This window comes from Notechis scutatus, chromosome 4 (genome assembly GCF_049901735.1).
Source record: "Notechis scutatus isolate UNSWTSFEM ecotype Mainland chromosome 4, rNotScu1.2, whole genome shotgun sequence".
Lineage (NCBI taxonomy): Eukaryota > Metazoa > Chordata > Lepidosauria > Squamata > Elapidae > Notechis > Notechis scutatus.
Window position 1 is genome coordinate 62,874,965 of NC_142012.1, and position 20,642 is coordinate 62,895,606.

A 20,642-nucleotide genomic window follows, 5' to 3' on the forward strand; every position below is an offset into this window, starting at 1 on the left:
CAAGACGAGAAGAGGCACACCAGACTATTATTATCGGCCACGCTTCGTCATTAGACAAACAAAAGATCCAGTGGAAGTGGACATCGAGAACAAACCTTGCCAGATGGAAGTCGACTCCGGATCGTCCCTCTCAATGGTTTCCTAGAAGACCCTTAAACAGCTGATCCCTACCATCCATCGGCAAGACCTCAAAACACAGAAAATCATCCTCAGAGATTATCAAGGGAACTCGATCCCAGTCGTCGGAGTGAGTCAAGTCCATGTATCTTTTAAAGATCATGCCGTGTCTCTCCCATTAACTGTCGTCGATGGGGACCGGCCCAGCTTACTAGGCCTACAATGGTTCGCCCCACTCGGGATCGAGGTGGCCGGCATTCACCAGGCCGGAAGCGACGATTGGGAAGAGAGCATCGTCCAGGAATTCCACGAGGTATTTTCGGACAACTTAGGCAAGTACAAGGGGACCCCTATATCATTTAGCCTCAATCCAGAAGTAGCTCCTATCCGCCTTAAGCCTCGTCGGGTGCCGTTCGCCCTTAAACCCAAGATTGACGAGCAACTTGATAAGTTAATAGCCCAAGGGGTGTTGGAGCCTATTGACCACGCCCGTTGGGAAACCCCAATCGTAACCCCCATCAAACCGGATGGGTCAATCAGAATTTGTGGAGACTACCGCACCACTCTGAACCACGCACTCCAACAGAGCGCTTATCCGGTGCCGGTGGTTCAACATCTTCTCCACTCCCTGGGCGGCGGGAAGATCTTTGCAAAGTTAGACTTAGTGCAAGCGTATCAACAACTACCTGTTGATGCGGAAACCGCAGAGGCACAGACTATCGTTACACACCGAGGTGCCTTCAAATGCAACAGACTCCAGTTCGGAGTGAGTGTAGCCCCAGGGATATTTCAGAGTCTAATGGAGAGACTTTTACAAGGAATAAAAGGGGTTGTACCATATTTCGATGACGTGTTAATTGCTGCCCCAAATAGAGTAGAGCTTGAAAGGCGTCTCAGATTGGTTTTACATAAATTTAAGGACGCCGGCCTCAAGGTTAAAAAAAATAAATATCAACTATGCACTGAAAGGATAGAGTTTCTCGGATACCTCCTCGATAAACACGGTATTCACCCTACCGAAAACAAACTCAGGGCAATCAAGAACGCCCCAAGACCTAAAAATAAGACTGATCTCCAGGCTTTCCTGGGACTTATTAACTTTTACAACATCTTCTTGTCCCAGAAGGCGACCGTAGCTGAGCCCCTACATAGACTTCTCGACAAGAAAGCCACCTGGGTCTGGGGACATCGAGAAGAACGCTCTTTTCAAAAAGTGAAAGATTTATTAACATCCGACACTGTGCTAATGCAGTACAATGAGACTTTGCCACTAAATATTACGTGTGACCCATCACCATTTGGGGTTGGAGCCGTTTTGAGTCACGTGTTACCAAACGGGCATGAAGCTCCCATTGCGTACTCTTCGCGGACATTAGCGAAGGCTGAACGAAACTATAGCCAACTTGACAAAGAGGGTCTTGCTATTGTATCGGCCGTGAAACGATTTCACGAATATGTCTACGGGCGGCCCTTTACTCTAATTACAGACCAGAAGCCTTTACTGGGCATTTTAGCAGGAGATAAACCAACCCCATACATATTATCGCCTAGAATGACTCGCTGGTCAGAATTCCTAGCAGCCTACAGCTACGTACTGCAGCATCGCCCGGGGAAAGCCATTCCCCACGCTGACGCTTTGAGCCGTTCCCCACTTCTGGAAGCCGTCAGCGACCCAGCTCCAACCCTCACCACACTGTAAATTGAAACCCTCAACTCGCCGCCACTAACGGCAAGAGATATCGCTGCCGGCACAAAACGAGACTCTATCCTCGCAAAAGTTCTCAGTTGGGTCGAACGTGGGTGGCCAGTCGAAGAAACCCCCGACATTTTCACACCATTCAAACACCGGCAAACGGAACTATTCTCCCAGAAGGGCTGCATCCTATGGGGAGATAGAGTCGTCGTGCCAGAGAAACTACAGCGACTTGTGTTGAAAACCCTACACGAAGGACATCCGGGCATCGTCCGCATGAAGGCTCTCGCTCGAAGCTACGCGTGGTGGCCAGGCATCGACAAACAAATTGAAGCCTGAGTTACCACGTGTAGAAACTGCCAAGAGGTCAGCAACGCCCCACCGAGAGCTATTCCCACCGAATGGGAAACTCCTGAGGCCCGTGGTCCCGCATCCACATTGATTTTGCGGGACCCACGAAAGGACACACTTTCCTCCTAACCGTGGATGCCTACTCCAACTGGCTCGAAATCCACAAGATGAAAAGCACAACTACTGGCTCGGTCATTAAAAAACTAGATAGATTATTTGCAACACACGGTTTCCCGGACGTTCTAGTTTCCGACAACGGACCCCAGTTTACGGCCCTCACCTTCGAACAATACTTGGCGGACTGGGGCATCCGCCACGCCTTAACTTCGCCGGCTCACCCTGTGGCAAACGGTAGGGCTGAACGAATGGTCCAATTCCTTAAAAAGACACTCCAAAAAATGGATCCGGGGAACATCGATGCTAGATTGAACAAAATACTCTTACTACAACACATTACCCCCCACAGTGTCACCAACAAGACCCCAGCCGAACTTTTAATGGGGCGGAAGCTTCGCTCCCACCTCGAGCGACTACACCCGTCTTACTCGCCAGAGAAACCCTGTGGATCCAGCGGAATGTATCGCCAATTCAAGGTAGGCGACTTGATCTACGCAAAAAACCTTTCCGGTGAACCACTGTGGGTCCCAGCCACCGTAGTCTACCTCACTGGCCCTAGATCTTACCGCCTTAAAACGACAGACGGCAAGATATGGAAATGCCACATAGACCAACTCCGATCTCGTTTACAATCAAATACTCACGACCCTCCGGACTTCCAAACTCAGGGGGGAGGGAATACCGAAGGGGACGAAGACTGCATAGACAATGACGTAATCGGGGACAGACGGCCACTAAACCAAGTGCCCGCGCCACCTGAAGAAGGTCCGGGATCGGGGGCATCCTCCCCGCAGAGGAACATCATAGCGGAAACATGCCCACCCGATCCAGAAATGGACTTAAGGGACTCTGATAGTGTCGCGGAATCAACCCTGGGCGAAGACGAGCCTTGCGTTCCTCCGGAACTGAACTTTAAACAAAAACCGGTGGAACAGCGAAAATCGAATAGACAGGTAAAACGACCTGCATACCTGCGTGATTACATCACCACGGCCGTCAAACGAAACCCAGCGGGGAGGGGTGTTGTGAACGAGAGAAATGTAATTAATAAAGATTCATTTGCCTAGCAGGATCATAATCCTGCACGTCCTATTGGCCCATATAATGTCAAGTTGTGATTGGTTCATTCCGAGCAATCTGACTGGCTGTTGGCAGGCCGCGCCAAGGTTCAAACACTATCCATTGGTTATCCGGGAGCAGCTTACTCTATAAAAGAGTGACTGCTAGCCGGGGTTTTTTGTCTCTGTTATGTTTGTTGAATAAAGAGCTGAAGTTCACGGTTTACAGTCTGGTCTCTGTTCATTAACCCATGCCTCAAACTTAACATTAACTATCAAGCACTATTTGCATAAGATATGTTTTCCCCACCTGTCAGTTAAATTACGCTCACCGCTTTTCGCTCTGTCATCTTTAGATCTATGTGAAATTCTTTCTTTTTTTTTTTAACCTGCCCTCACATGTTAGGTTTTATTTTCAGCATCCTTCCTCATTCATTCACAGGCATGCTTCATCTGTCTATCTAGGCCTTTTGCTTTCTTCTTTGCAGCCTGAATCTAAAACATAAATCAATAGACAATAATGGCTGCCCGGAAAAATTAAAAAAATGGGGAGGCCCCACAAGATTTTTCTGGCTCCAATGATAATCATGCCTCAGTGATTTCCTATGTTTCCTATGTTCAGACTTCTTAGAAGCTTTCAAAATTGTCAACTGTTTTATTAGAGTTCTATCGACAGAAAGATGCCTTTTATTATTGCAACACCTCCTGAATGCCTCTGGCCGGCAGCCAATTGCTGAGTCAGAGGGTCTTCATCTTTGGCAATTATCTCAGCAGAATCCCCATCTAGCCTTCATAAGAATTTGTGGCCATTTTCTTGAGATGTCGTTGGGATCTACCTAAGCAAAAAACGTTAAGGCAGGGATCCTCAACCCATGGTCCATCAAAGCATTAATCTGGCCCGCGCAGGACCGTGAGGCTCCCTGCTCACATTGCCCTACCTACCCGCTGGTCTGGAGGCCATAAATGGGAGGCATGGAGGCCTCAGGAGGCCAAAACGGTTCCGTTTTTGGCCTCCCTGGCCTCCAGAGAGAGAAAGAGAGAGAGAGGGAGGGAAGGAGAGAGAGAGAGAGAGAGAGAGAGAGAGAGAGAGAGAGACATACACACACACAAACAGAAGTCCCTCACCTCCCTCCAAGGCAGCCACATCCCTTCACTAAACTGCTTTCCATCCCCAGGAGCCAGTGGTGGGATTCAATTTTTTTACTATCGTTACTGTGGGCGTGGCAGGGGAAGTATACTGTAAAATCTCCATTCCCTCCCCACCCCACTAACCTGCTTTCCAGCTCCGTTCTCCTCGGCAGGGAAACAAAAGAAAACCCAGCGTATCAGGTGGGTCTCGGGAGGCAGATAATAGATGGGGGGTGGGGACAGTCAGACGTGGTATTTGCCAGTTCTCTGAACTATTCAAAATTTCCGCTACTGGTTCTCCAGAACTGGTCAATGGGAATGGAGATTTTATAGTATCCTTCGCCTGCCAAGCCCACCAAGCCATGTCACACCCGCTAAGCCACGCCCACAGATAATAAAAAAAATGGAATCCCACCACCGCTAAGTACTATACACATCTGAAAACATCACTTTCTCAGCATTTTTGTTTTATTCTTCTCACTGAACTTTTTTCATTTTAACCGATGCCTTGCATGACTAACCGTACCATTTTTTCCAGGTGTATCTGGATTTGTTGCTATTTGTGTTGAGCCGTGATGCTAGACAACCTTGGCATTTTTTAAATTGTACAATTAGATGTGCTTTCTGGGAAGAATGAGGCAGTTAGCCTTGAATAAGTATGAAATGACTTGCAATCTGATACCCAAACCACTGCTCTGATGCACGGTAGATATTCCCCTATGAACGTTCTGCCTGGTTTGCTTGTTTCAGCTTTCTTGGCATGTCAGTTGTAGGTTACACTGGAACTAAAATAATTTAGAAAGTTTAAAGTTAATCTTAAAAGCCTTCTTGCCCCACCTCCCTGAAACAAAACTCAATTAGACTTTGTAGTTTATGACCAAGCAGCATAAAAACTTCTATCAGATTTTTTTGGGGGATGGAGGGAAGGTTATGGCTCTTAAATATAAGGAAGTGAAGTGATGATATTTAATATTTTGTCTGTGGTTCTCATGCATTAAGGCAATCATGCTGCATCTTTACTACAGGAAAAAAAAACAGTGAGCTTTAGTTTTAAAGGAAGGCAAGCTCTGATCTGGAATACTATATTTGCTTATTTTATTTATTAAAGGTAAAAGTAAAGGTTCCCCTCGCATGGACGTGCTAGTCGTTTAGGGGGCAGTCGATTTAGGGGGCAGTGTTCATCTCCGTTACAAAGCCGAAGAGCCAGCACTGTCCGAAGACGTCTCCGTGGTCATGTGACTCTGTGGTCATCATGACTAAACGCCGAAGGTGCACGGAACGCTGTTACCTTCCCACCAAAGTGGTCCCTATTTTTCTATTTACATTTTTTACATGCTTTCGAACTGCTAGGTTTGCAGAAGCTGGGACAAGTAATGGGAGCTCACTCCGTTACATAGCGCTAGGGATTTGAACGGCTGAACTGCCAACCTTTTGATCGACAAACTCAGTGTCAAAGCCACTGAGCCACCATGTCCCCAGATTTTTTATTTATTACTGTGCTGTAAAAACTGGGGCAGAACAGTTTATCCATCCATCCATTATAATTTTTAATCCTTCCAATGATGATATTTCCCTGGGCTTGATTACAGGATTTTTTTTAAAAAAAAAAGTACAAAGAAAAGAATTTCAATAGAATACATTAATAAATAATAACAGAAAGTAAAGAAACATACACATAAATCAAACCAAGGCATAAAACAGCCAATTAAAATAAAAACTATCTGTAAAAATTCAAATTACTCTCTAAATAGAGAAATTGTATTTCAAAGCAAACTAACCCAATTTTCTTTGCTCATATTTGTACTATAGGATTTAGTTTGAAACAAAAAAAAAGTTCTGTTTCTATGCACTAAAGAGACAAAGGGAGAGAAATAAAATAGGATCTTTCTCTGTTGTTTGCTTGAATTTGTTACAGCAATCAAAGTTGAACAAGTGATGGAGTGTGTCTAATCTGATCATGTGGTGAGAGGCTCACTTGGATTATAGGCTGTCTATGGACAAAGAAGAGCTTTGAACAATGATTGGCTGCAACTCTTTACAGAAATGCATACTTTTGAGGTAATATATGATTAGGTTAAAGAATTAAAGGCGTGTTTCAGGCACCTTTTTCTTTTCAGATTCAAGGGCTATGTTGGTAGTCCGTACAGTTGGGGTCAGCTCTAGAAGCAAGAGTTATGCTTTTCTTCTTTTAAATTTCTTCATGACCCTGCCACTCAATACAACATGACCAGAATCAGAAGACACAAAGTGTTCTTCACTCAGTTAATTTCAGAGCTTTTATGCATACAAGCAGGGGTAGGATCCAACCGGTGTAACTATCGGTTCGGTGATTTTACGTTTTGCACATGCATTTATTTAGCAGATATTTCTGAAAAATGACCCAATGGGTTAGGAGTGTCTGGTTCTTTAACAAATCTTTGAAACTAGAATAGCAGTTAAGAATATCCCCCCAGCATCCTTTCCTGGGAAATGTTTTTTTTAAATATATGTTTATATCCCGAGATGCTTTGCACACATATATATTTAGGCACTGAAAAGTAGTTCACTGTTAAGACTAAATGAATTTTCCATTGGTATTCATTTTGGGTATTCATTGCTTGTCACAATTAATGTCATGAGAGCTTTCATTTCTCTGAGGTTACACCCATTATTTGACTTATTATTCATGTATTCAAATAACTAATTAGAATAGAATATATGCATATATTCAAATTGGCTATGAGAAATGAGTTTGTCACAGGATTCTTTACACTGACCCACAGTGACATTTATTGCTCTGGTTTTCATTGGGCTGACTCTATCGCTGTGATAAAATGAAAGCTGCATAATATTTATAGGAACAGTTAATTTAGAATTGGAAATTAGCTTTTTCCCCTGAACTATCCACAGCAGGATCATATTAGATTAAGGCATCATGCTTCTTTATCTAGAACGGCGCAAAGGACAATGGAATGTTTTCTCCCTTCTGATTTGCACAGTTATTGCTGGTCAAATTAAATCATTAAGAAAAAAACGAACAAACAATTCATTTCTACCATTCAGACTAACTCATTCCTATTTTATTCAGAGTAACTACAAAGCTCTAAGGCAGGGGTGTCCAACCTTGGCAACTTTAAGACTTGTGGACTTCAACTCCCAGAATTCCTCAGCCAGCAAAGCCTTAAAGTTGCCAAGGTTGGACACCCCTGCTCTAAGGCAAACAGTATTAGTTTTTTTTAAAGAACAATTGTCTTTTGACCCCAGATTCAGATGAGAAAACATGGTAAGTTCCATTCTGATTTTGAACAATGATGATGAACATTATCAAGCAGAACAATCCCCAGTAAAACTGATATGAGGTGTATCTTAATTATTCCAGCTCGATGTGATAAGAAGTTTAAAAGGCTTGTTGGGCTGTTGATCCTGGGATACTCATGTATTTACAATGACATCTGCGCTTCTGATAATTTTCTTGCTCAACTCAATTGAAAGGACCATCTAAAAGAACATAAGAAATGGGGATCTATTTTGATTTTTTGCACTAGCTCTACATGTAGCATTCAGTATGAAGATTTCCACATGTTTTAGATAGGATCTAGTTTCTGTTTTGGGGGCACTGTAAGATCTTCTGTCATAATGGATCCTCCCTTTTGGAAAAGAAATATAAATGTCCCATGCCAACTACTTTGATTAAAATTCAGGGGAATAGGGGTGGTACTGGGTGTTAGCACATTAGTGTGTTTGCAGGAAATAGTTAAATTTATTTTAAAATATGGATTTGAGCATAGTTTTATTCATTACCCCAAATTGGCTGTCATTATCTTATGTTAAAGGTAAAAGTTCCCCTTGCGCATACGTGCTAGTCATTTCTGGCTCTAGGGGGTGGTGCTCATCTCTGTTACAAAGCTGAAGAGCCAGCACTGTCCGAAGACGTCTCCGTGGTCATGTGGCTGCCATGACTAAATGCCGAAGGCGCACGGAACGCTGTTACCTTCCCACCAAAGATGATTCCTATTTTTCTACTTGCATGTTTACATGCTTTCAAACTGCTAGGTTGGCAGAAGCTGGGACAAGTAATGGGAGCTCACTCCATTATGCGGCACTAGGGATTCAAACTGCCGAACTGCCGACCTTTCTGATCAACAAGCTCAGCGTCAAAGCCACTGCGTACCTATCTTATGTTAGTGAGATCCAAATTCACAGCTCACTTCTATGAGGAAGGCCGACACAAAATTCTGGTTGCTTCGGAATGAGTAACTTCATAATGATGATGTTGATGTATGCATGTATTAAGACCATCTGGTATACTTCTGAAATGGACAATTACCAATTCGGTTAAATTCAATAAAGAATGATTCAGCTCATTTGTGTGTGTGTGTTTTTTAATACCATTTCAAAACTGAAGGACAGACTTGTTCACATACAAATCTGATTTAGAATTCCTAGCCCATTTAGAGGCATTCATCCTCTATATTTTCTTGAACCAGTTTAGGTTCTGTTAAGATACACTAATTAAAGCTATAGTTTTGGTAAGTCTATTAAGTAATCAAGATAAGAATTAAGAATCATTGCCTTGGATCATTCAATATGCCAAATCATGATGCAGTTTGCTTTTTGGCTTATTGTGCTGGGTTTGTTCAGTCGATCATAGTTAAATGTGAAGATAATGTAAGTAGGATGGAGATGGGTTTCTTTTAGAAAATGTCTATATATCTATTTCTCATGATTCATCTAACTCGGGTGTCAAACTCGTGTTGTCACAGTGGTGTCATGTGACATATCGGTACTTTTCCACCCTTTGCTAAACTGGGGTGAGGCACGCCCAACCAGGGGTGGGATTCTACCAGTTCGCACCTATTCGCTAGAACAGATTGTAAACATTCTAAGCAGTTCGGAGAACCAGTTGTTAGAAGAAATTACTGTCTAATCCTGTAAGGAAGGCAGGAAGGAAACATTCTGGTGTTGCTTACAGAAACTGCCTCTCCGTTAACCCTTATTACATTCTTGGCAGGACTAGACTTCCTGTCTCAGGAGTCTCTGGAGTTTTCTTTCCCTTTTTTGCTGGTACTTTGCCAATAACATGACCACCAAGCCACGTCCACCCAGTCACATGCCCACCAAGCCATGCCCACCACCTAAGCCACGCCCACAGAACCGGTTGTTAAAAATTTGAATCTCACCCCTGGGGCCAACAAATGACGCATCCAGCCCGCAGGCCGTGAGTTTGACACCCCTGACCTAACTGATATAGAGTTGGCTAATTGTATGTTAATCTGAGGCCTCAATGTGGCTTGGCAGTCAGAATCACTTTTGATGATTCTGTGGAATTTAAAACAGCTGTGAAAAATTCTGTTTGGTCTTAGGCCAAAATCACAATTCATTCTGACTTAAGAGACCTAGGATAACTTAGTACAGTAACTCTCATATAACAACCTTCCCCGCAGAAGTATTAACAGTAAAGATTAATAGCTAAGGACCACAAAGTTTATTTGTGAGATGTGTTTTATGTTTTAATAATAATGTATTATTTTAATAAAAGCCACATGAGATCCAAAGAGAAGCAAGACAAAGTTACCCCTGCCTTCTCTTTTGTTTATTTTAGTTCTTGAAATACTGAATAGAGATATAAAACAAGATGAGAAATTATAGATGTAAAGATTAAAAAGTCATATAAATTAAAAGTTTTTGTTGCTCACTACAATGGGAAAAGTCAGTGAGCCACTAACAGCGATACACATACCTATTCTTCTTGCAGTAGTCGAGATGTTATCATTAATCAATAATTTTTTACCCTATTTTTCATAGAGCAAATAGTCTTTCCACAAAAGAAACAGTACATGTTAATTTGACATCGGAAATGATAGTTGTGATGATGAAAAACTAATGTGGGATCACTTCAGCCTCTGAGAATGTTCGCTACTGAGCTTATTAAAAGAACATAAAGGACAGATTTAAAATATAAAAAACTTAATTACGAGTCATCAAGAACTTTCAATTTTATTTTCTGTGCCTTGACTTGGAACAAGAGTTTATTATTCCACCATTACCAGTTTCATAATGAGAAAATGGTTATGCTATCTCCCAACTTCTGTTTTGTGAATGGCTGCATTGTTACCATCATTTGTACTTTCTACATGGCCATTATCTCTGATTTTTGTACAATTTATTCTACCTTCAATCACAGTTTAAATATTTGCTTGTAACTAACAGTTTATTTATCCAGTAAAGTGGATTGCTAATGTCCTAAGAAAGGTTTTAGTCTTGAAGTTACCACACTGCGTTCAGACTGCAATAGACTCACATGCTGAATATGAACATTTCAAACTTCTTTCATTGTCTCCTTCCAATACTAAATCTCTGCACATCAATACAAACCCAAGTAAATTTAGAAAGCCAATTTTAAACAGTTTTCAAAGTGAAAAACACCCAGCCAGAAAAGGATTGTGGTGCTGGATACTGTTTTTGCTATATAATGAATAGGCTTTTACGGGGCAATATGATTTATGCTTCATTCACATTCACAACGTTGATTGAGAGTGTGAAAATTAGTTGTGTTTTCTCTCATGCTCCAAAGTTGATGTGCATTATTGTGTGATAATATTTTCTCCTCACTGAATGAACTGGCTAATTTGAGTTGGTGTTAAGCAGAACAGTTTTCCATTAGCTATGTGAAACTGGCTCTTTTCCCCCTGATGGCACATGTGTTAAAATAAAAGTGGGATGAGAAGAATGGGTGAAGGGGAGTGAAGTGGATGGAGTGAGTGAGTGAGGAAATAGGGAAAGGGGCTGGTGGCAGCTTGTAGATTGAACAAACTAGTAACTGCATTGGTTTTAGTGGCTTTACTCTAAATTTATTCTTTGAAATCTGGAAACAAAATGGGACACTTAACTCTGCTGGAAAATATGAGACAAAATAAACTGGACAACTTAAAATTCATTATACAAGCAAGCCACAAGATTAGTTGGCTGAAGGGAAATTATGTGATAGTATACATACATCCAATGAGTTGGAACCAGCTTATGGTGATGGATTTTTAAAATTATTATACTTCACTTGTTATACTTTTAATCATTCTACTTGAGCTATATCTGACTGGAAAACCTAACCAAGTAGATGACTTTAAGGTGAACAGTTGGAGAACTAAATAACTTGAGAAGAATGATATATGATTCATAACAGAAGTACAGCTCTAGTCAGTGACAGCATCAAATCTATAATGCTCACTTTGTTAGGAAAATTAATGCTACCACTGGCTTCTATTTTGCCTCCTCCTTTGTGGTAATCTTTTCCTGATAAGTGAGTGGAGCTGCTGACTATTTAAAGAAATACTACATCCAGTTTGGGTCACCATGATGTAAAAAAGATTTTAAGACTCTAGAAAAAAAGTGCAGAAAAGAGCAACAAAGATGATTAGAGAAGCTAAAACATATAAAGAATGGTTGCAGGAATTGGGTGTGTCTAGTGTAATGAAAAGAAGGGCTAGGGGCGATATGATAGCAGTGTTCCGATATTTCAGAGACTGCACAAAGAAGAGGGAGTCAAGCTATTCTTCAAAACACCTGAAGGCAGGACAAGAAGCAATGGGTGGAAACTAATCAAGGAGAGAAATTTCCTGACAGAACAATTAATCCGTGGAACAACTTGCCTCCGGAAGTTGTGGGTGTTCCAACACTGGAAGTTTTTAAGAAGAGATTAGACGACCATTTGTCTGAAGTGATGTAGGGTTACCTGGCTGAACAGGGGGTTGGACTAGAAGACCTCCAAAGTCCCTTCCAATTCTTGTTATTCTTTTATTTTGTATTTTGAATATAATAAGAAGGATGTATTAGCAGGGCAGGAGGGAAAATTGCTTTCTTCCAACTCTACCAAAAAGATGAAGCATGGAATCTGGCCTGACAGTAGGAAGAAGATAGGAGAAACTGTGTGAATAAGATACATTGTTTGAATAAGTGGATTGCTAGAAGTTTAAAAGACAAATTCCCTGTGTGTCCAATCACACTTGGCCAATAACTAATTCTATTCTATTCTATTCTCTTCTACTCTACTCTACTCTACTCTACTCTACTCTACTCTACTCTACTCTACTCTATTCGATTGATTCTATTCTATTCTATTCTATTCTATTCTATTCTATTCTATTCTATTCTATTCTATTCTACTCTACTCTACTCTATTCGATTGATTCTATTCTATTCTATTCAAAGTGAATTTTAAAAAGAAGTCACATTGCAACTATATATTTATGGTATTATTTACCTGGCACCATTTATAGTTTATTTCTTTTAAAACAGAGGAATCTTAACAGGAAGGCCTTGTAGCTTATGTTAATACATGAACTTCCCTGCTGTTAAGACCTGGCATTGAGATCAGAGATCATAGCATTAGAAGTGGTCACCTCTAAAGTAAGGTACACAACAGGTGGTACTCCAATATTTGAACAGTGCTATCATATTGCCGTCGCTCATCTTTTCTCAAAGTAAAACATACCCAACTCCCTCAGCGTCTCTTCACAGTTCCATTTCTAGTCCTTTGATTATCCTCAATGCTGCTTTTTCCCAACCGCCCAATTTGTTCACATCCTTAAATTGTAAAGCTTAGAAGTAGACATGATGTGCCTTGTAAGGTATGAACCGAGCAGAATATAAATGTAGCTTTCCTTTTCCATTCATGAACCATAAGCAGCATTCAGCTACTTTGGCATTATGTGGCCAGAGTGAAAGGAACATTTTCCTATCTACAGTATTTACTGTATTTATAGAGGTGGGCAATCTTGCAAATGACATTTAAAAAAAATAATTCTCTGCCCATAGGATTAAATTGATACTAAGAACCAGCAAGGATAAATCCTGATTTAATAATGTGCCTAAAGTTGCACTCGCAAGTGTATAAAATTGCCGAAAATATTCTAACCACTGTCCCTGTGTCCTGGAGATTAAAAAAACACACGAGGGGTTGGAGGGAAGACAGGTTGAGCTGTATGAATAATGATGCATAAGTCTGTATATATTTGCGTGTACTTTTTCTAGCTCGTGTGAACGTATAGAAGATACTTTAGCAATAAACTACAGACAGATTGTACAAGGACGTTATACTACAGTTACACAATACATTTTATACAGAGAGAAAGGAGTGAGGAGAGGGGGAGGGAGGGAAGGAGGGAGAGAGAGGGAGGGAAGGAGAGAGGGAGAGAGAGAGAGTGTGTGCATAGTGTAGTGTAATAAGATTGGGCCTGGGTTAGCCGACCTCATTGTACACATGTTGTGCTCTGACAGTAAAGGTAATAATAAAGAGAGGAAGAGAGAGTGGGGGAAAGAAGAGAGGGAGAGATGGAGAGAGAAGGAAGAGAGAGGGGGGGAAGGAGAAAGGGAGAAAGGGAGAGGGAGGGAGGGAGGAAGAGAGAGACAGGGACACACACACACACCACACACACACACACACACACACACACACACACACACATATGGGGGTGCAAAATATCTTGTGGAACATTAAACTATTTATTTCACATTAAAAATGTGAATATTTTAGCAGATTTAAAATTAAACGCGATTTATCAAAATATTTTATTTCAAGCTTTCTGAAACACTCTGAAGGGTTTGGATCCATCCAAAACGATGGATGCCAGATTTTCTCTATTGGTAATGTCAAAAACTTGAGAGGTCATTGACTGATATAACTGGATCTTGTGAAATACTCACGTCTTTGGGGAATAATAATTTAATGTACTTAAAGTAGATTAACGAGGAACTTTTTAATGTTGAAGTTGTTAATGCTATGGTACATTATGTCCCAAACTTTGAAATATCTGAGTATTTTTGAGGTGCAATGGTTGTTTCAGACTTGGGGTATTGTTGAGAAAATAAGGCATACCATACTAAGTCTCGGGCAGCCTTTAAGTCAACAGAAGCTGTGCTCCTCTGCTTTAGTGATTGCACCAAAAGTATTGCTTTTGCTGTTGTAGCTGTTATAAAAGGAAAGAACTGGCTTTTTTTTTTCGCTTTCTCGGTAGATAAGATTGGAAAAAGAGAACAGATGCTTGTGTTCCCCATGCACTCATTTGATTTTATTTTCTTTAAAAATCTGCCAGCCCCATCATGGACCTCTGTGTGATAACATCTGCAAGTCCATTAAATTAATGCAGAGATGACTTCTAGATTATCTCCGTTAAAAAACTGGTGCCTTATAGATAGAAAAGGAGGCGGGATAAATGCTTTGTCAGGGTACAAAGAAGAACTGATTGCTTATTTCAAAGCCAGGAGTATAAAATGAGTACATTTATAAGCAGTGCTGTGCTCGAGGCCACTATTATTGTTAATTATTTCTCTATTCACATAAAAAAAAATCACAATGGGAGAACTGAAAGTAATAATTAGAAAACTCAGTCCTGCCTGCCTCGATGTAAAAAAATTAATCTCTCTTCCCATCAGTCACTATGAATAAAATCCCAGTCCTTTGCCGAGGTATGTGCTGTTTTCCATTATTTTCGTGTGTATTAGTCAGCATCTTTATGAAGCTAGTTCAAAGGCTGCACAGACAAATGACATAGGGCTCATAAAGGTATTAACAATATGGATTTTGGGAGGTTTATTGTCTTCAAGCATAGCTGCCTTTCTCACAGTAGCCAAATACTGGATGATTGATAAAATGGTTTGCTTTTAGCGTGATGCAAACCAGTCGTTCCAATCTATAGACAATTTTTATATTCCTGACAAATCATAAAATGGCTTGCGCATGTGAAAAAAAAAACCCAGGCAGGGTTTTCAGGTGGAAGAAGATTCAAGGAAGAAAATTCCTTGTGTGTGTGTGTGTGTGTGTGTGTGTGTGTGTGTGTGTTTTTAATTCAACTTGCAGGCTATATGACGTGGGCCATTATTTTTGTATCAGAACACCATCCATACCTGCTACATTTAAGAACAGATCTTGTTCTTTTTTTTGTTGCAGACAATTTTTGTTTCTTGCAAATTTCTGCTAATAATCTAAGCAAACCTGGTCATCACGCATCAACTTTAGTGGCCTATTTGCATTCCATGGTGTTTAGTCCTTGGCCAATGCTTTGGGCTTATATCACATCAGAATTTAGTTTCTATGATGACTTAACTTCATGAGTTTTGGTTCGTGTTGCCAAGGAAGTATTAGAACTGAAATCCAACTGGCAGCATTTGGCCATTAGCTTTTGCATTAATAATGCTGTTCATTAGCCTACAATGTTTAAAATGCTAATTTCAAATTCATCATTCAAATCATTATTCCCTTTCCATCCTTTTGTGGACTTTCTGGTAATTACATGATATATATATATATATATATATATATATATATATATATATATATATATATATATATATATATATATATATATATATATATTTGTATGTGGATCTTTGGTTATTCGGGTTTTCTCCGCGTAAGATTCAAAGTATCTAGGCAACGTTTCGGCGAGGTCCCACTCGCCATCTTCAGGCTGGTGCTTTCGGCTTAGTGCCAGTGCAAGCAGTGTGTGACCCATTACCCAAGCTGTTACTACACAGGAGGCTAATCGAAAAGAGATCAAAACACAAACGACCCAGGAGATTACAACGCAAGACCCAGGATACCACAACAAAAGAACTCACAAGCCCATCACACAACCCATTACCCAAGCCGTTAAAACACAAGAGGCTAACGACCCAGGAGATGACAGCACAAGATCCAGGATATCTCTACAACAAAAGGCCATTACACAGCCCATTATACCAACATCAACTCCATCAACCAATCAAGAGGCTGCAGCACAGCCAACCAGCCCAGCACACCATCCCCCACCACTTGTATATATAGAGAGATGGCAGCTCCGGTCACACACTGCTTGCACTGGCACTAAGCCGAAAGCACCAGCCTGGAGAGAGCGCTAAACAGTTGGATACACTTAATACTGAGACTTACATTTTCCTGGATCATTATCAGCACCATGAAGGTACAGTGACTCCCTCACTCCCTCACCAAATTAGCTTCTTTGGGCTTTTGGCCTTCAGCTGTCTAAGAAAAACTGCCACCCCATTTGGATATCCTGAGATGGTATCCAGAATGATGCATTTTAAAATGCTTGCAGGGAAGTGGTGGGAGGTGGGCATGGCAGGGTAAGGATACTGTAAAATTCCCTTCCCACTCCTGGGGGAAGGTTACTGCAAAATCCTATTCCCTCCCCACCTCCCCACTAACCTGCTTTCCAGCTCTGTTCTCCTGTACAGGGCAACCAAAGAAGACCCAGCCAATCAGCTGGGACTCGGGTGGCAGATAATAGATGGGGGTGGGGCCAGTCAGAGGTGGTATTTGTCGGTTCTCCAAACTACTCAAAATTTCTGCTACCGGTTGTCCAGAACTGGTCAGAACCTGCTGAATACCACCTCTGGGCCACAGCCTGGCAGTGGGCCATGGCCCTGGAATTGGGGGACCCCTGACCTACAGTACAAATACATCTATAAAGACTATACAAAGTTAATTCTGGCTATAGAACTTTTACTGAATGCTTTAACTGTTGCCCTCCATCACATGACCAAATCAGGTTGCATTTACAGCCATTTGCAGTGTCCCTCAGTCACCCAATGCATTTTACAATTTTGCTAATTTACTTCCCATTTCATCCAAACTTCACTCATCATAATAATTTGTTTACTTAATAAACCGTTAGTTTAACAGCCACCACAAAAAAAAGTTCACAGATTTGGATCGGTCCCAGGAGAGACCGATGTTTTATGACCGTCATGATTTACAGTTGTGATGGGCAAGCTCCATTATGGTCCTAACTATACGGAATAGTCTCCTCCACATATGTTAAGTGAATCACTGCGGTTGTTAAGTTAGTAGCATAGTTGTTAAGAAAGTCTGGTTTCCACATTGACTTTGCTTGTCAGAAGGTGTCATGTCCCTGTTGGAGTCTGATTCCAGGGGAGAGGGAATGTGGCTCAGGTGGCTGTGGAGAAAACTGGGGAAGGGCACAGTCCGGCTGGGCCTTCAGAGGAAGACTCAGGCCCACCCCCTCTACATTCTAGGGCACACAGGGTGGAATGGATAAGGGAGCAACGTGAGTTACAGGGGAGAAAAAGGCCCTGATTCCCTTCATTAGCTGCAGCTGGGGAAACAGGATAAAGAGGGTGTTTGCACACAGAACCTTGCTGGAAGCAAAGCATGCATTATCTTTGTTTGTCAAGTCCTATCTGGGTTCTGGCATCCTTCCAACTGTATGTGTTTTGTTATCTTTTGAGGTCTGCAATTCCTTATCCTGCCCTGTCTCGTTAATTGCTGCAGTGTGGTTTGTGTTGGTTTTTATTTATACTTTATATGTACTTTGGGTTCGGATGGAATTTCTTCCCTTTAAAAACTGTTCTTGGGAGAGTTTTTTCTCCAGCCGATGATAACTGGACATTGGAGGCCAAGTTGGGGGAAATAAAGGAACTTTACCTACTTTCGTGACTTTGTTGCTTTTGTGCCATGCCCTGGGTCATCACAGGTCTCAAAAGGCAATCACATGACCCTGGACCCTGCAACCATCATAAGTACATGGCAATTGCCAAGCATCCAAATTTTGATCACATGATATTGCAATGGCCGTAAGCAGGGGTGGGATTCTACCGGTTCGCACCTATTCGCTAGAACCGGTTGTTAACATTCTAAGCAGTTCGAAGAACCGGTTGTTAGAAGAAATTACTGGGCTAATCCTATAAGGAAGGCAGGAAGGAAACATTCTGGGGTTGAGGTAATTCCCTGTTAGGAGAATGAGCGCACACAGGGAGACGTAGTGAGAGTGGTGAAGAATAACACACAACTAGCACACAGATACACTGTATAGTAAAATATAGGTTTTTACTTCCAGTAAAACTGTTAAGCAAAGTTCAACAAACAATTCAAGTCATTCACAGTTAAAGCAGTCAGTTTTCAGTCCAGGAATAATCCAATAACAAAGTCCAGTATCAAAAACAGTTTAGTAACAGACTTACATCAAATCCAAGAATAACGATGATCAGCAACAGTCAACAGGGAAATGCAGGGACTGCAACACCCTCAGAAACAACAGAACAGAACAACCCAGGTTTCTGGCTCCATCTTATGGCCGTTTAAGGAACCACACCCAATTACAATTTTAGCATTCCCTTACAGAGACAATATTAAAATGTCTATCCTGGTTTATACTGTATATTTTCCAACCCAACTGTTAGGTGACTTACATTCCTAACATTGCTTACAGAAACTGCCTCTCCATTAACCCGTATTACATTCTTGGCAGGACTAGACTTCCTGTCTCAGGAACTTCTCTGGAGTTTTTTTCCCCTCCTTTGCTGGTACTTTGCTTGTGTGGAGTGACCACTCAAAGTTACAATGGCACTGAAAAAAGTGACTTAGGACCATTTTTCACACTTACGACTGTTGCAGCATCCCCACAGTCACAAGAGGCCAGGTGGGGAGATGAGTGCCTCGATGTGAGTGATGTTGAGTTGGCCACGCCCAGCCAGTCACATTACCACCAAGCCAAGCCCACCAACTAAGCCACGCTCACAGAACTGGTTGTTAAAAAATTTGAATCCCACCCTGGCCATAAGTGTGAAAAATGGTCACAAGTCACTTTTTTCAGTGTTGTTTTAACTTTGAATGGTCAGTAAACAAATGACTGTAAGTTTAGATTAGATTAACAGAGTTGGAAGGGACCATGTAGGTCATCTAGTCCAACCCCCCACCCAAGCAGGAGACCCTATTCTGACAAATGGCATTCCAGTCTCTTTTGAAAGTCTCAAGTTGAGGACTAACTGCAATATAAACTAAATGAAACAAAAATTCCAGCAGGAAAAAGACCCATATACAAGATATTTTATATATCTAGACCTGCATGTAATCATTTTGGTTGAATGTTATTCAAAATGAGGTGCTAAACCCCTGTGCTGGATTCATTCCTTACCATTAAGAAAATAATTTCCTTTCCAATTGTATAAAATTGTTATGTTTGCTGTATTTAAGACTCAGCAGAGCCAAAGCTTTTTATAAGATGATAAATTCCACTCTATATAATCCATGGCTGTAATATATTTAGAAGGTGTTTGAAAATCTGTCTGTCACATCAGTGTCTTTGCTGTGAGTTACAGTAGAAATATATGTGTGAAATATATTCCCTAGAGCTGGAAACGCCTAGCATGTATGTGCAAGGGGAACTTTTACCTTTACCTTATATGTGCGAATTTATAATACAATCTGCTACAAATTGGGATTACAATTCAGTTTATGCTCTATTTTTTGGCTGAAAACTTGCCATACACTAAATAAATAAATAAATAAATAAATAAATAAATAAATAAATAAATAAATAAATAAATAAATATGCTCTGTTGTATGACATGAAGAAATGCTTTACTATCTAGAGACCTGAAACTATAATCATAAAAAAAGACAATGTGTCACATGATTAGAATCATCTTTGCATAGCCTGAAAGGTCATAACTGATAACGAACAATTATGTCTAATCTTTTCTTTACTTTTCCATCCTATAAATTCATTTCCCTGCAGTATGACAAGGATCCTGAACATTTCATTTGATGGTTCGAAGGGAAAAAAAAATCTTATCTGGTAACACTAAAAAATGTTGGCCATATTTGCTTACTTACCTAATACTTCCTTCTCACTGTGCTATGGAAAATTGTATGGATGGTATAAAACTATCTAATAGTGTTCGGCAATTTTATAGTTAAACATAATTTAAGCAATAAGACAACCACCAAACTTTTTGGCATGCTTTTCAAAAGAGTTTTTTATTTCTATTTCAAAACAAAGACACCGAATAAAGGAAACCTCTTCCTCTGTTTCTCTTTGAAGATGTGAGGATTTCTCTATTTCCATACAATCACCGTGTTATTCAAGGGGAAGCTGATTTACAAACCCAAATTCCCACTACAATACCTTTACAGATGAACTCAATGCCCTGCAAGACACAGGGCTAGCTTTGTTAATATAGTAGTTCGGTTTCCCTTGAGTTCTCCATCTCAAATATTGAGAAAAGTTGTTGCTTTGTCTGAAAGATAGAATCATGTTTAATGAATGGCTTTGTATTTTTGTTAAGTGTGACATCAACCACATTGGCTTGTTTCCTCATCGTACTACGGTAGTATGGGTAGAATCGTAGTTTAATTCATACTTCATACTTCCTCTGTGTATGATGGAACTCGCGTAAACAGATTG